Genomic DNA, 12,418 nt, shown 5'->3' on the forward strand with positions numbered 1-12,418 from the left:
CTTTAATATTGCTCTCCATAACCTCTGAAGTGTCAAATTTTTTAGTTTGAGTGTAAAATATAGTTTAAAAATGAATTACATGTGCTAATTATTTTTGCTTATTGGATAATGAATGTTTTTGATGCCTCATTTACACGCCAGTAACATTTATTTCGCCAGGTTTGAGCTATCTTTTTCAGCATTAATGGCCATAAAATACGTTTGTATCCTTAGCTATATCGTATACAGCAATGCCTAAAGATAGCAGGGCAGCATAGAGTAATACAGTAAAAACTTGTCCATTTAGTCCTAGATCCAGTTATCTGGCCACAAAACCTCAAGTCTGTTAAGCCATTCATTCATTCTTATCATAATCCACCTATTAATAACCACTGATTAACCCCTCAATCATTCATTCAAAAAATTTATTTATCCATCAAGCAACTAGGATACCAGCCATAAATCTATCGCGTCATCAGACGAGCCATTATTTTGTCCTTTGATCCATCCAACAACCCATGCAGCAGCAACCTATGTACTCATCTTCTATCATTTCAGCCGCCAAAACATCTATTAATCCAGCCATCAGTCCATTCATGCACAACAATATCTATCCAATCAGTCAATCATCCAATTGGAATCATCCAAGCGACATCTAACTAACCAGTCAGCCTTTCATCAAATCATCTAACGAGCCATTATTTAATCCATTGATCCGTCCAACATCCGAACAGAAGCAATTCATATACTCATCGCCTATAATTTCTGCTATTCAAGTATTTAATGATCCAATGCTTCACAAAGCCATTTATATAATCAGTCGTCAACCAAGTGGCATCAATTTATCCATCACTCTGACTAACCAGCCAGCTATCTGTCCATTCATTCATCCAAAGAGCTTTTCGTCTAATAAAACCATCCATCCATTTATCCATCCATTCACCCATCAAGCTTGTCTATGAATCAAGTCAATAACCCAGCTCTTAGTTCATCAAGCATGCCATCGGTTTAGCTATCCAACCAGACGTACAGCCATCAGTCACTTTTTCATCCACCAAGCTACCCATCAATCCAGACACCTATGAATCCTGAGGCCGATCCTTCCAGCTAAACATTCCAGTTTAACATTGCCAACCAACCATCTTGTCATCCATACATTTAACGATCTAGCCATGTATGCCACTACCTATCCATCTTTTCATTCGGACTGTCATCTATTCCTCGAGCCAAAAATCTATGTAGATGTACTGCAACTCTCCATATAATCATCCATTACTTATCCAGTCTTTCATCCAGTCAGTTATCCGTCGAAACATCTATCTAGCCATAATTCGTTCCTGTTGATTCACCCAGCTGTTTGTCCGTTTTTTATGCCATTACCATTATGTCATTTATCGACATTAAAGCCGAGCATTCGTCCATCCTGCCATCCATCAATCTAGCGATTCCTCCATTTTTTCAACTACCTATCCAGCTAGCCGATCATTGCCGGTCCAGTAAGTTAGTCGACCAAAAATTCCTTCTATTATTCTTTTATCAGTCCTCGATCAGTCCAACGATTCAGCCATTCATCTAATCTTCGACTAAATTATTTATCGTTCCAACCGTCTATCCATAAAGCCATCCATTTATCAAGCCAACCTTTCAACAAACCATTCATTCATCAAGCCATCCATTCATCAAGAAGCCATCCATCCATCAAAAGGCCCTTTGTCAATCACAAAGCCATGCATCCATCAAGTCACCCTTCATTCAAATTTTGCCCATCCATATGTGTAGCCATTACTCATCTAACCAACCAATCACCCATCAATCTGATTGATCCTGTCATCAGGCTATCTAGCCATCTATTCATATAACCGTCCATTTAAATTTTCGTCCCTTCACCCATCTAATCATCTAATGAGCGTTTGATCAATCCAGCCATTCATCAATTCGTCCCTTCATACAGCCATCATTCGTTGGTAGATCTAGCTATCCGTCCGTATCTCCAATCAACCCATTATTCAAGCTTACCACATTTACACTGTTGGATTTAAAGATGTCACTAATCACAGATATAGCCATTCATATACTCATTCTAGGTTCAAGTACTCTGCAGGTTTTTTTTGTTAAAAAAAACAGTAACTTTTTTGCCAGCTAATCAATCAATGAGATTGTCCATAAAAAAATTCGAGTCATTATGCGTGTAGTTTTGTATATTTTTTGTAAGAAGTCATTTGAGAGCATTTAATAGCGAATGAAGAAAAAAAAGTAATATCAATTACACTAGAATTAAATCAGGTTAAGTAAGTTATGTCAACTAAACGAGAATAAAGTAAAATAAGGTAAAGTAAGCTAGAGTGAAATCAAGTTGCAAAGTTCAGTTAGAAAGTGATAAATTAAATAAAACATGAGTTTACTTAAAATAGTCTAAACTAATTTAGATTTAAGTAAATTGAAGTAAAACCGGTAAGTACGTAAGTAACTTGGTAAAATGTAAACAAGTAAGCATAAAATAAGCAAGTAAATAAGTAAGTCAGAAAGAAGCTAGGTAAGTGAGTAAAATAAATCAGTAAAATAGTAAATAGGTAAGTGGGTAGTAGGAAAGTAAGTAAATAAGTAAGCTAATCAGTAAGTAGGTAGGTAAGTAAGTAAGTAAGAAAGTAAAAAATTAAGGAAGTAGGTAAGTAAGTAAGTAAGTAAGAAAGTAAGTAGGTAAGTAAGTAAGTAAGTACGTAAGTAAGTAATTCGGTAAGTAAGTAGTTAAGTGTGTAAGTAAATAAATCAGGAAGTGAGTAAGTAAGTCAGAAAGTAATTAGGTAATTGAGTTAGTCAGCAAGTAAAATAGTAACTAAGCAACAAAATGGGTAGAAAGCAAGAAAGTAAATAAGTAAGAAATTAAGCATTTAGGTAAATGAGTAATTAAATCCGTCCGTACCTCCAACCAACTCATTATTCAAGCTTACAACCTTTACACTAATGGATTTAAAGGTGTCACTAATCACAGATATAGCCATTCATATACTCATTCTAGATTCAGGTTTTCTGCAGGGTTTTTTGTTAAAAGAAAACAGTAACTTTTTTGCCAGCTAATCAATCAATGAGATTGACCATATAGAAATTCGAGTCAGTATGCGTGTAGTTTTGTATATACGTAGTAAGAAATCTTCTGAGAGTATTTGAAAGCGAATGAAGAAAATAAAATAATCTCAATTACACTAGAATTAATTATGGTTAAGTATGTTATGTCAACTAAACGAGAATAAAGTAAAACAAGGTAAAGTAAGCTAGAGTGAAATCAAGTTGCAAAGTTCAGTTAGAAAGTGATAAATTAAATAAAACATGAGTTTACTTAAAATAGTCTAAACTAATTTAGATTTAAGTAAATTGAAGTAAAACCGGTAAGTACGTAAGTAACTTGGTAAAATGTAAACAAGTAAGTATAAAGTAAACAAGTAAATAAGTAAGTCAGAAAGAAGGTAGGTAAGTGAGTAAAATAAATCAGTAAAATAGTAAATAGGTAAGTGGGTAGTAGGAAAGTAAGTAAATAAGTAAGCTAATCAGTAAGTAGGTAGGTAACTAAGTAAGTAAGTAAGTAAAAAATTAAGGAAGTAGGTAAGTAATTAAGTAAGTAAGTAAGAAAGTAAGTAGGTAAGTAAGTAATTCGGTAAGTAAGTAGTTAAGTGGGTAAGTAAATAAATCAGGAAGTGAGTAAGTAAGTCAGAAAGTAATTAGGTAATTGAGTTAGTCAGCAAGTAAAATAGTAACTAAGCAACAAAATGGGTAGAAAGCAAGAAAGTAAATAAGTAAGAAATTAAGCATTTAGGTAAATGAGTAAGTAAATCCGTTCGTACCTCCAACCAACTCATTATTCAAGCTTACAACCTTTACACTATTGGATTTAAAGGTGTCACTAATCACAGATATAGCCATTCATATACTCATTCTAGATTCAGGTTTTCTGCAGGGTTTTTTGTTAAAAGAAAACAGTAACTTTTTTGCCAGCTAATCAATCAATGAGATTGACCATATAGAAATTCGAGTCAGTATGCGTGTAGTTTTGTATATACAATAGTAAGAAATCTTCTGAGAGTATTTGAAAGCGAATGAAGAAAATAAAATAATCTCAATTACACTAGAATTAATTATGGTTAAGTATGTTATGTCAACTAAAAGACAATAAAGTAAAACAAGGTGAAGTAAGCTAGAGTGAAATCAAGTAGCAAAGCTCAGTTAGAAAGTGATAAACTAAGTAAAACATAAGTTTACTTAAGATAGTCTAAACTAGATTAGATTTAAGTAAAAAGAAGTAAAACCGGTAAGTACGTAAGTAACTTGGTAAAAAGTAAACAAGTAAGTATAAAGTAAACAAGTAAAAAAGTAAGTCAGAAAGTAGGTAAGTAGGTGAATAATTAAATAAATAAAATAGTGAATAGGTAAGTGGGTAATAGGAAGGTAAGCAAAAAAGTAAGCTATTCAGTAAGTAGGTAGGCAAGCCAGTAAGTAAGTAAGTAAAAAAGTAAGTAAGTAAGTAAGTAAGTAAGTAAGTAAGTAAGTAAGTAAGTAAGTAAGTAGGTAAGTAAGTAAGTAAGTAAGTAAGTAAGTAAGTAAGTAAGCAAGCAAGTAAGTAAGTAAGTAAGTAAGTAAGTAAGTAAGTAAGTAGGTAAGTAAGTAAGTAAGTAAGTAAGTAAGTAAGTAAGTAAGTAAGTAAGTAAGTAAGTAAGTAAGTAAGTAAGTAAGTAAGTAAGTAAGTAAGTAAGTAAGTAAGTAAGTAAGTAAGTAAGTAATTAAGTAAGTAAGTAAGTAAGTAAGTAAGTAAGTAAGTAAGTAAGTAAGTAAGTAAGTAAGTAAGTAAGTAAGTAAGTAAGTAAGTAAGTAAGTAAGTAAGTAAGTAAGTAAGTAAGTAAGTAAGTAAGTAAGTAAGTAAGTAAGTAAGTAAGTAAGTAAGTAAGTAAGTAAGTAAGTAAGTAAGTAAGTAAGTAAGTAAGTAAGTAAGTAAGTAAGTAAGTAAGTAAGTAAGTAAGTAAGTAAGTAAGTAAGTAAGTAAGTAAGTAAGTAAGTAAGTAAGTAAGTAAGTAAGTAAGTAAGTAAGTAAGTAAGTAAGTAAGTAGGTAAGTAAGTAAGTAAGTAAGTAAGTAAGTAAGTAAGTAAGTAAGTAAGTAAGTAAGTAAGTAAGTAAGTAAGTAAGTAAGTAAGTAAGTAAGTAAGTAAGTAAGTAAGTAAGTAAGTAAGTAAGTAAGTAAGTAAGTAAGTAAGTAAGTAAGTAAGTAAGCAAGCAAGTAAGTAAGTAAGTAAGTAAGTAAGTAAGTAAGTAAGTAAGTAAGTAAGTAAGTAAGTAAGTAAGTAAGTAAGTAAGTAAGTAAGTAAGTAAGTAAGTAAGTAATCAAGTAAGTAAGTAAGTAAGTAAGTAAGTAAGTAAGTAAGTAAGTAAGTAAGTAAGTAAGTAAGTAATTAAGTAAGTAAGTAAGTAAGTAAGTAATTAGGTAAGTAAGTAGTTAAGTGTGTAAGTAAATAAATCAGGAAGTGAGTAAGTAAGTCAGAAAGTAATTAGGTAATTGAGTTAGTCAGCAAATAAAATAGTAACTAAGCAACAAAATGGGTAGAAAGCAAGAAAGTAAATAAGTAAGCAATTAAGTAAGTAGGTAGGTAAGTAAGTAAGTAAGAAAGAAAGTAAGTGAGTTAGTAAATAAGTAGGTGAGTAAGAAAATAAATAAGGAAGTGAGTAAGTAAGTCAGAAAGTAGTTAGGTAATTGAGTTAGTCAGCAAGTAAAGTAGTAACTAAGTAAGAAAGTGGGTAGAAAGCAAGCAAGTAAATAAGTAAGCAATTAAGTAAGTAGGTAGGTAAGTAAGTAAGTAAGAAAGTAAAAAAGTGAGTAAATAAATAAGTAGGTGAGTAAGTAAATGAGTAAACAACTGCTGGTAAAAATAAGTAAAATAGAAATAAAATAGTATGTCAAAAGTAAAGTGGGTGTTTAAGACAAAAGATTGTAAATCTGGTAGTAAGTAAGTAAAAAAAGTAATTCAAAAAGTAAGTAAAACAGTAAGTAAGTAAATAAATTAATGAGTAAGTAAATACTAAATGTAAAATACTAAGTAAGTGAGTAATTAAAAAAATGAGAGCAAGGAAAAATGAAAGTAAACTAAAACAAAAAAACTAAACTAAGCAAAGTAATATGAAGTGTGTTTAACAAAGCAAATTAAAATAGTTAGGTAGCCTAGAAAAACATTGAGTCTTGTAAAAAACATGAGTGAATTGAACAAAAGGTCTGAAGTAAGGCAAAGTTAAAATAAGTTTGCAAGTTGTTTTGTCTGTCTCTATATGTTTGTAAGTAGGAGTGAATGGTTGTATGTAGTTGTGGCAAATTTATGTATTTACGAATGAAAATAAAGCAGTAAGTTAATAATTTAAGCAGTGAGTAGGTTTGAAAATAGTTTTTTTTAATGAAATAAACACTATAAACACATTGTGCAGTTGAAATACTCAGTGATAGAGCTCATAATTTTTCCAATTAGTAAACAAAAAACTATTCCAATCAAATGGCCCAAAAAATTGTCGTTGAAGTTCCAGGGCAACATATAACAGCAGGTTGAACAATTTTGTTAAGTTCAAGTTTTAATCCAGCTGTACCGCCCAAAATGGCGGGCAATTTTTATAAAATTTGAGTTGTTCAAGTACTTTTCCAAGGAACTATTTTTGATAACAATAAGGACGCCGTAAGCTCCCATCATACTTAAAATAACTTAGCTAAGTATTTTAAAATTAACAAAAAAGAACAGATAGCTAGACATTTTTTTTGGTTACAACTGTCATCATAAGTTTGTTTGAAGAACGTAAACATTTCCTGGAATTTTTCTAAACCAAGTGGAGTAACTCAATTTTTCCTAATTTCATTGTTTTTCAACACCTCTCTAACCTGCTTAGTTTCAACCAGTAGAGATAAAGATACCCAACATATGCATTTAAAGACTCGTCTAGATTTCTGTGGCAAATAAGCAATTAAACCACTGAATTTAATTTTGGTTTTCTTAAAAGGCGTCAAGTTTTTTCGCATTTTCTTTTTCCCTATTCCTCTTACCATTTCATTTTTACTCTCTTCCGTTTCCCTCTCAAGAAGCACGACATAGCGCTCATCTCCGATGTGGAACTTTCAGTTTTTCTATTGTTGAAAACCCTCTAAAAATGAAAGTTAATTATCAACAGCTTCGGTACATCAAGTTCCCTCTTATTTAAGTTTTCTTTCTTCAAAATTTGATAATTTTAGCTGTTGTTATAATTTTGCCCGCCAGCTTTGGAAAATAGCTTCAATTTTCTGTCTTTTCACCATACAATATAGCTTAAGTTGAGGAAATAGTTCACTGCTGCCAAAATTGCCGGTGAATTTTTCGTATACACAATGAAAATTAATTCCACTTTCATCAACAAGTTTCAATAGTTATTATGATTTATCTAATTCACCAGAACCAATAATTAGGATCCCAAAAATTGGAATGAGAAAGAATTATGTATTGTGTCCCTTGTTGTTAAGCTAAGCTTAGCATGGTCCTAAGTAGGGGTCTTCTGCTATTTAGGGGGAGAATTTTTTTCGTTTACAAAATCCTAGAATGAAGTTCGTCCATAAAATTGAGATGAGCTCTCCTAGAATTTTGTTTAGCGTGAGGATCCCCTCCCTTCAGTGTTGCGATTTGTTTTAGTGTCTTAAATGAGCTGCGGTATTTAATTATTACCTGTTAACCAATTTAGTTACGACCATTGGTCGATATGAGATTTTGCTCAGTTGTCCTTTGAACGTTCTTAATTCACATATTTCCTTTTAATAGTTTTAGTCCTTTTAAGTTTATGTACAGTAATTGTACATAGGTATATAGAATTAGAATAGTATATTATGGCGCAGTCTAATGATTCGAACGTGCGTGGAATTCCCCACTTTCGGCCTAACCATACCCTAGAGCCACCGCATGCCTGGACCCAATGGAGCGACCAATTTCAATTTGCGATCATTGCCAAAGAAAATCTGGATTTAGAGAGTCTGCATTGACCAGAGATAACAGAGACGCGAATACCAATTTTGGAACAAACAACAGGCAGCGAGTCGGACACGGAAAGAGCCAACAGATAGAACAGGAACAAAAACGCGATGAAACAGAACGAATCCGCCGAAGAAAAGCGGATCAACGAATAAAAGAGGAAATTTAATGGAATGGGACGAACGGAGGCGGACAAGAAACCGCGATGAATTTTACTTCTAGCCTTAGGGAGCGAAGGAAAAAGAGTTTTTACACAAAAGAACCCGAGAGTCAAGATTTTAGCAATAATTTTAGCAAGTTCTGGACTTTAATAGACGCAGCATTTAACAAACCGCCCAACACTACAATCGAAAGATAAAAATTATTAAATCGAAAGCAGAAAGACCGCGAGTCGTACGAACAATTCTGGGGAGCCCTGACGGATTTGGACAGCACGTGCAACATCAAGGAATCTGACGAGGCAGAATGGATGAGGATCATCTTCATCTGCAATATGAAGAACACAGATACCCAGAAGAAACTACTGTCAGCAACCATAAGCCCTTCGGAAGCACTTAGTCAAGCTTTAATCGACAAAAAGGGTTATTTTAATCACCAGAAATTGACAAATATGTCACGGTCGTCGACCAACGGGACAACTTTCAAATCTTTTAATAATCACAATCAGATCAAAAACGAACCGAGCCTAAACAATGAACGGAGTAACTCGTGCATGAAATGTGGGAATACATTTACGAAAGGGCAGTTAAACGTTTGCCCGGCGAATGGCATAACCTGTAAAAGTTGTAATTATAAAGGACACTTCGCCAAATTATGTAAATCACGCAATAAGAGACCAACTGTAAATACTGTATCAGATAATTATGTAATTACCGAGAATTGTACATAAGCACCTCCGGAAAACTCGTGGACGGAAGACCAAGAATCGAGTGATGTTATAAATGCGTGGAACGAGTACGGACAGAGTGACGATGACGATTTCTCGGTGTTGAGCGTTAGAACTATTTACGTTAAAAACGGTCTCGAAACAGAAACTTCTGAACTTAGGCATTGGCTGGGATATGATTGTAAATATGAACTTACCTGTAGATTCAGCAAGCCCCGTAAGTTTTTTAAAACAGAATGTATTACACAAAATTAAACTGAGATAACCAAACCTCAAAATACACCCAGTGGAGAAAAGGATAAAAGACTTATACTGCGGATTCACCAACCACACGATCAATATGTTGGGAAAAATATTTGTCAGAACACAGTCCAATGGGTGGATCAGCGAAGAAACCCCGTTCATCATAACCGGCGTACACGAACGAAACATCCTGGGGAACGACAATTTACCCAAGCTGGGCATAGAAGTGACACAGAGGAAATGCCCCCAACCAATCTGCATGGTCAACCAACCCACACTTGAGAGTGAGTACAAAAACTCACCTTCATTATCTGACAAGATTTTTAACGAGTTCAAAGAAGTATTCACTAGAGTGGGGAAAATACCTAACGACCGAAAAGTATCACATTTTCATTCACCTTTCAAACCAATACAATCCAAAGGGAGAAGAGTCACACTCCATTTACTCGCTGGAGTGAACGAAGAATTAAAAAGAATGGAAACAGAAGGTCACAAAATAAAGATTGAGAAATGCGACGAAGATTGTTTTATCAGCCCAATTGTAATTACTCGGAAAAAGGATACTTCGATCAAACTGGCGTTAGACTCCAAGTTATTAAACGAGCAAATTTTTAAAAATAAGTATCAAATGCCGAACATCCATGAACTGATTGATAACTTGGCTCTTCAAATATCAGAAAAATCCAACGGGTGAGTTTGGTTTAGTAATCTAGACCTGAAAAACGCTTATAGCTAACTCAAACTATGCGAACAATAAAGTAAACAGTGAACGTACCAATTTTTAACGGGATTTTACGGACTGGGGGACATGCCAAATGAAATCCAACGGGTCATGGTTCACTGTTGAAAAATATCACTTTCACAAATTGTTACATAGAAGACATCCTGGTAGCTTCGCGTGGACCCTTGGAAGAACACAAATCAATAGTGTATAAAATCTTATCAATATTAGATAAGAACAACATGGCAGTTAAATGGGGGAAATGCGCATTTTTAAAATCAGATATCGAATGGCTTGGCTTCAAAATCTCAGGCGATGGAGTACAACCTTTGGTCGGTAAAGCAGACGCATTAAAAAATTTGCCAACCGCGAAGAATATTTCCGAATTACGTTCATTTTTCGGCTCAATAAACCAATATGTATAACTCGTTCCTAACTTATTGACATTAAGTTCTCCCCTTCGGCCACTATTAAACAAAAAATCGGTCTACAAATGAGACATTAACCATTCCATAGCGTTTGAGAAGTTAAAAGCGGAAATTGTAAATATCACAGAAAACAGCCACTTTGATATAAAAGAGAAGACAAAACTGAAAACGGATGCTTCACCCAGCGGACTAGGGGCGACCCTAGAACAATTACAGGGCGACCAGTGGAAAACAATCGCGTTGGCATCCAGATTTTTAAATAACCATGAAATGAAATATTCTACCAATGAATTGGAGTTGCTGGGAGTCGTATGGGCATCTGAACACTTTAGAAACTACCTGTACGGAACTGAATTTCAAATAGTAACAGTCCATAAAGCATTACTATCAGCACTTTCAGCAAATCATGGAAACAAAACGATGCATAGTCGATTGACCCGTTGGGTGAACAGACTTTTACCATTCAATTTTAAAATTTCGCATTTACCAGGAAAGGACATGGGCTTTACAGACCTTTTATCTAGACTTCCTTCGGGCAAAGCCCTCCTAAATTCCCATTATGACGACGAACTTGTAGTCGCTCAATCGACAAAAATCAGAACCTTTTTTTTGAATAAACAATATTCTAAATTTGTTACTGTACATACTGTAGATAGACCAGCGGTCGCTGTAAATACTAATTCTCGAGTTGCTTCAATCCCGGTGCGAAACGAAAATTCAAGCGACGTGATTGGTCAGAATTAGTTGAATAGCTCTTAGGCTTTACTTAATCTCAAAATTATTGCTGCTATCATATCTTGTATCGCTCGTGCAATCAAAATTTGTCACAATCATCATTATCGGACAAAAAATTGTACTACAAAATGTCAATCTGTCGATAATTCGAAATTTAATTTCAAAAGTATTACTTTTACGGACAAAATCCTTTTATATTTTTTATTAGAAAACAGACAATTTATACCATCCAGCAAAAAACGACTAGAATTTCCAATGGATAAAGTGAATGAACCTCTACTGATCATCCCCGAAAAACATAATATCGCCCTCAAATTCAGAGATGACTGACTTTCACCTGACCACGCGGATCTCGTAAGAAGATACAAGGCGGACCTAAGCTTACCAATTTCCCCGATTTGCCCTGAAAACCACTACTCAAAGAAATTGCTTCAGATTATGACAGGGAAGATAAGGTGCTATGGGACTTGATCGAGACGGTAAAGACGAATCGACCAATGGGCATACACGGAGCATACATGAAAATCTATGCCAAAGATCTACACGTGAAGGACGATCTACTTTTCCTTGATAATAAATTAGTTGTCCCAGCTATTATCAGGGTAACTTTCAATTCGATGCTCCATGAGACTCATCCAGGACAGTTTGGGATGAAATCTCTTGCCAAATACTTGTGGTGGCCGCACACTTATCGGGAAGTTTACCATCACGGGAGAACATGTAGCCAATGTTTAAAAGCTGGTAAGAACATTAAAGCTTTACTAGGCACCCATAATATTTCGAAACTCCCGACGTTGACATTCGCGAACGAAGAAATTAATCTGGACTTTGCGGGACCGTTGGACGCGTTCTGGGTTAACAATAAATACATCCTTCTTTGCATTGACAGATATACAAAGTTCCCTTCGGCCAAGATTGTTAACAACACTTCTACGAGAAATGTAATTTCATTTTTAAACGATTACTGTCATCTACAAGGATTCCCAAGAAAAATTAGAGTCGACCATGGGTCATGCTTCTTATGACATGATTTCAAAAACTTCTGCGAAAAATTTAACATGGAAATTATTTACTGCACAGTCGGCGACCACAGATCCAATGGGCTGGTGGAAATATTAGCTTACACAATTAAATCGAAACTACTGGCAATGTCTTTCGAATTACCCAAGCCGTCACTAAATGAGTTGATCGAAAAAAATTATTTGGAATTTGAGAATCTCAAATCAATCCGCGATTGGCTGTACTCCTTTTGAAAAACATTTTAATAGAATAGCGAACACTAGGTGGAAAACCCTTATGTCCGATATTGACCATTTAGATAAAGGGAAAGCTATCATGTCCAAAGATCGGGCCACTAACTGGGAACTCCACGACGGGGCAGAAGATGGATATCTGGACGAGGAAAAAGACAGCACGTCA

Source organism: Symsagittifera roscoffensis, chromosome 6, assembly GCF_963678635.1.
Source record: "Symsagittifera roscoffensis chromosome 6, txSymRosc1.1, whole genome shotgun sequence".
NCBI lineage: Eukaryota > Metazoa > Xenacoelomorpha > Acoela > Convolutidae > Symsagittifera > Symsagittifera roscoffensis.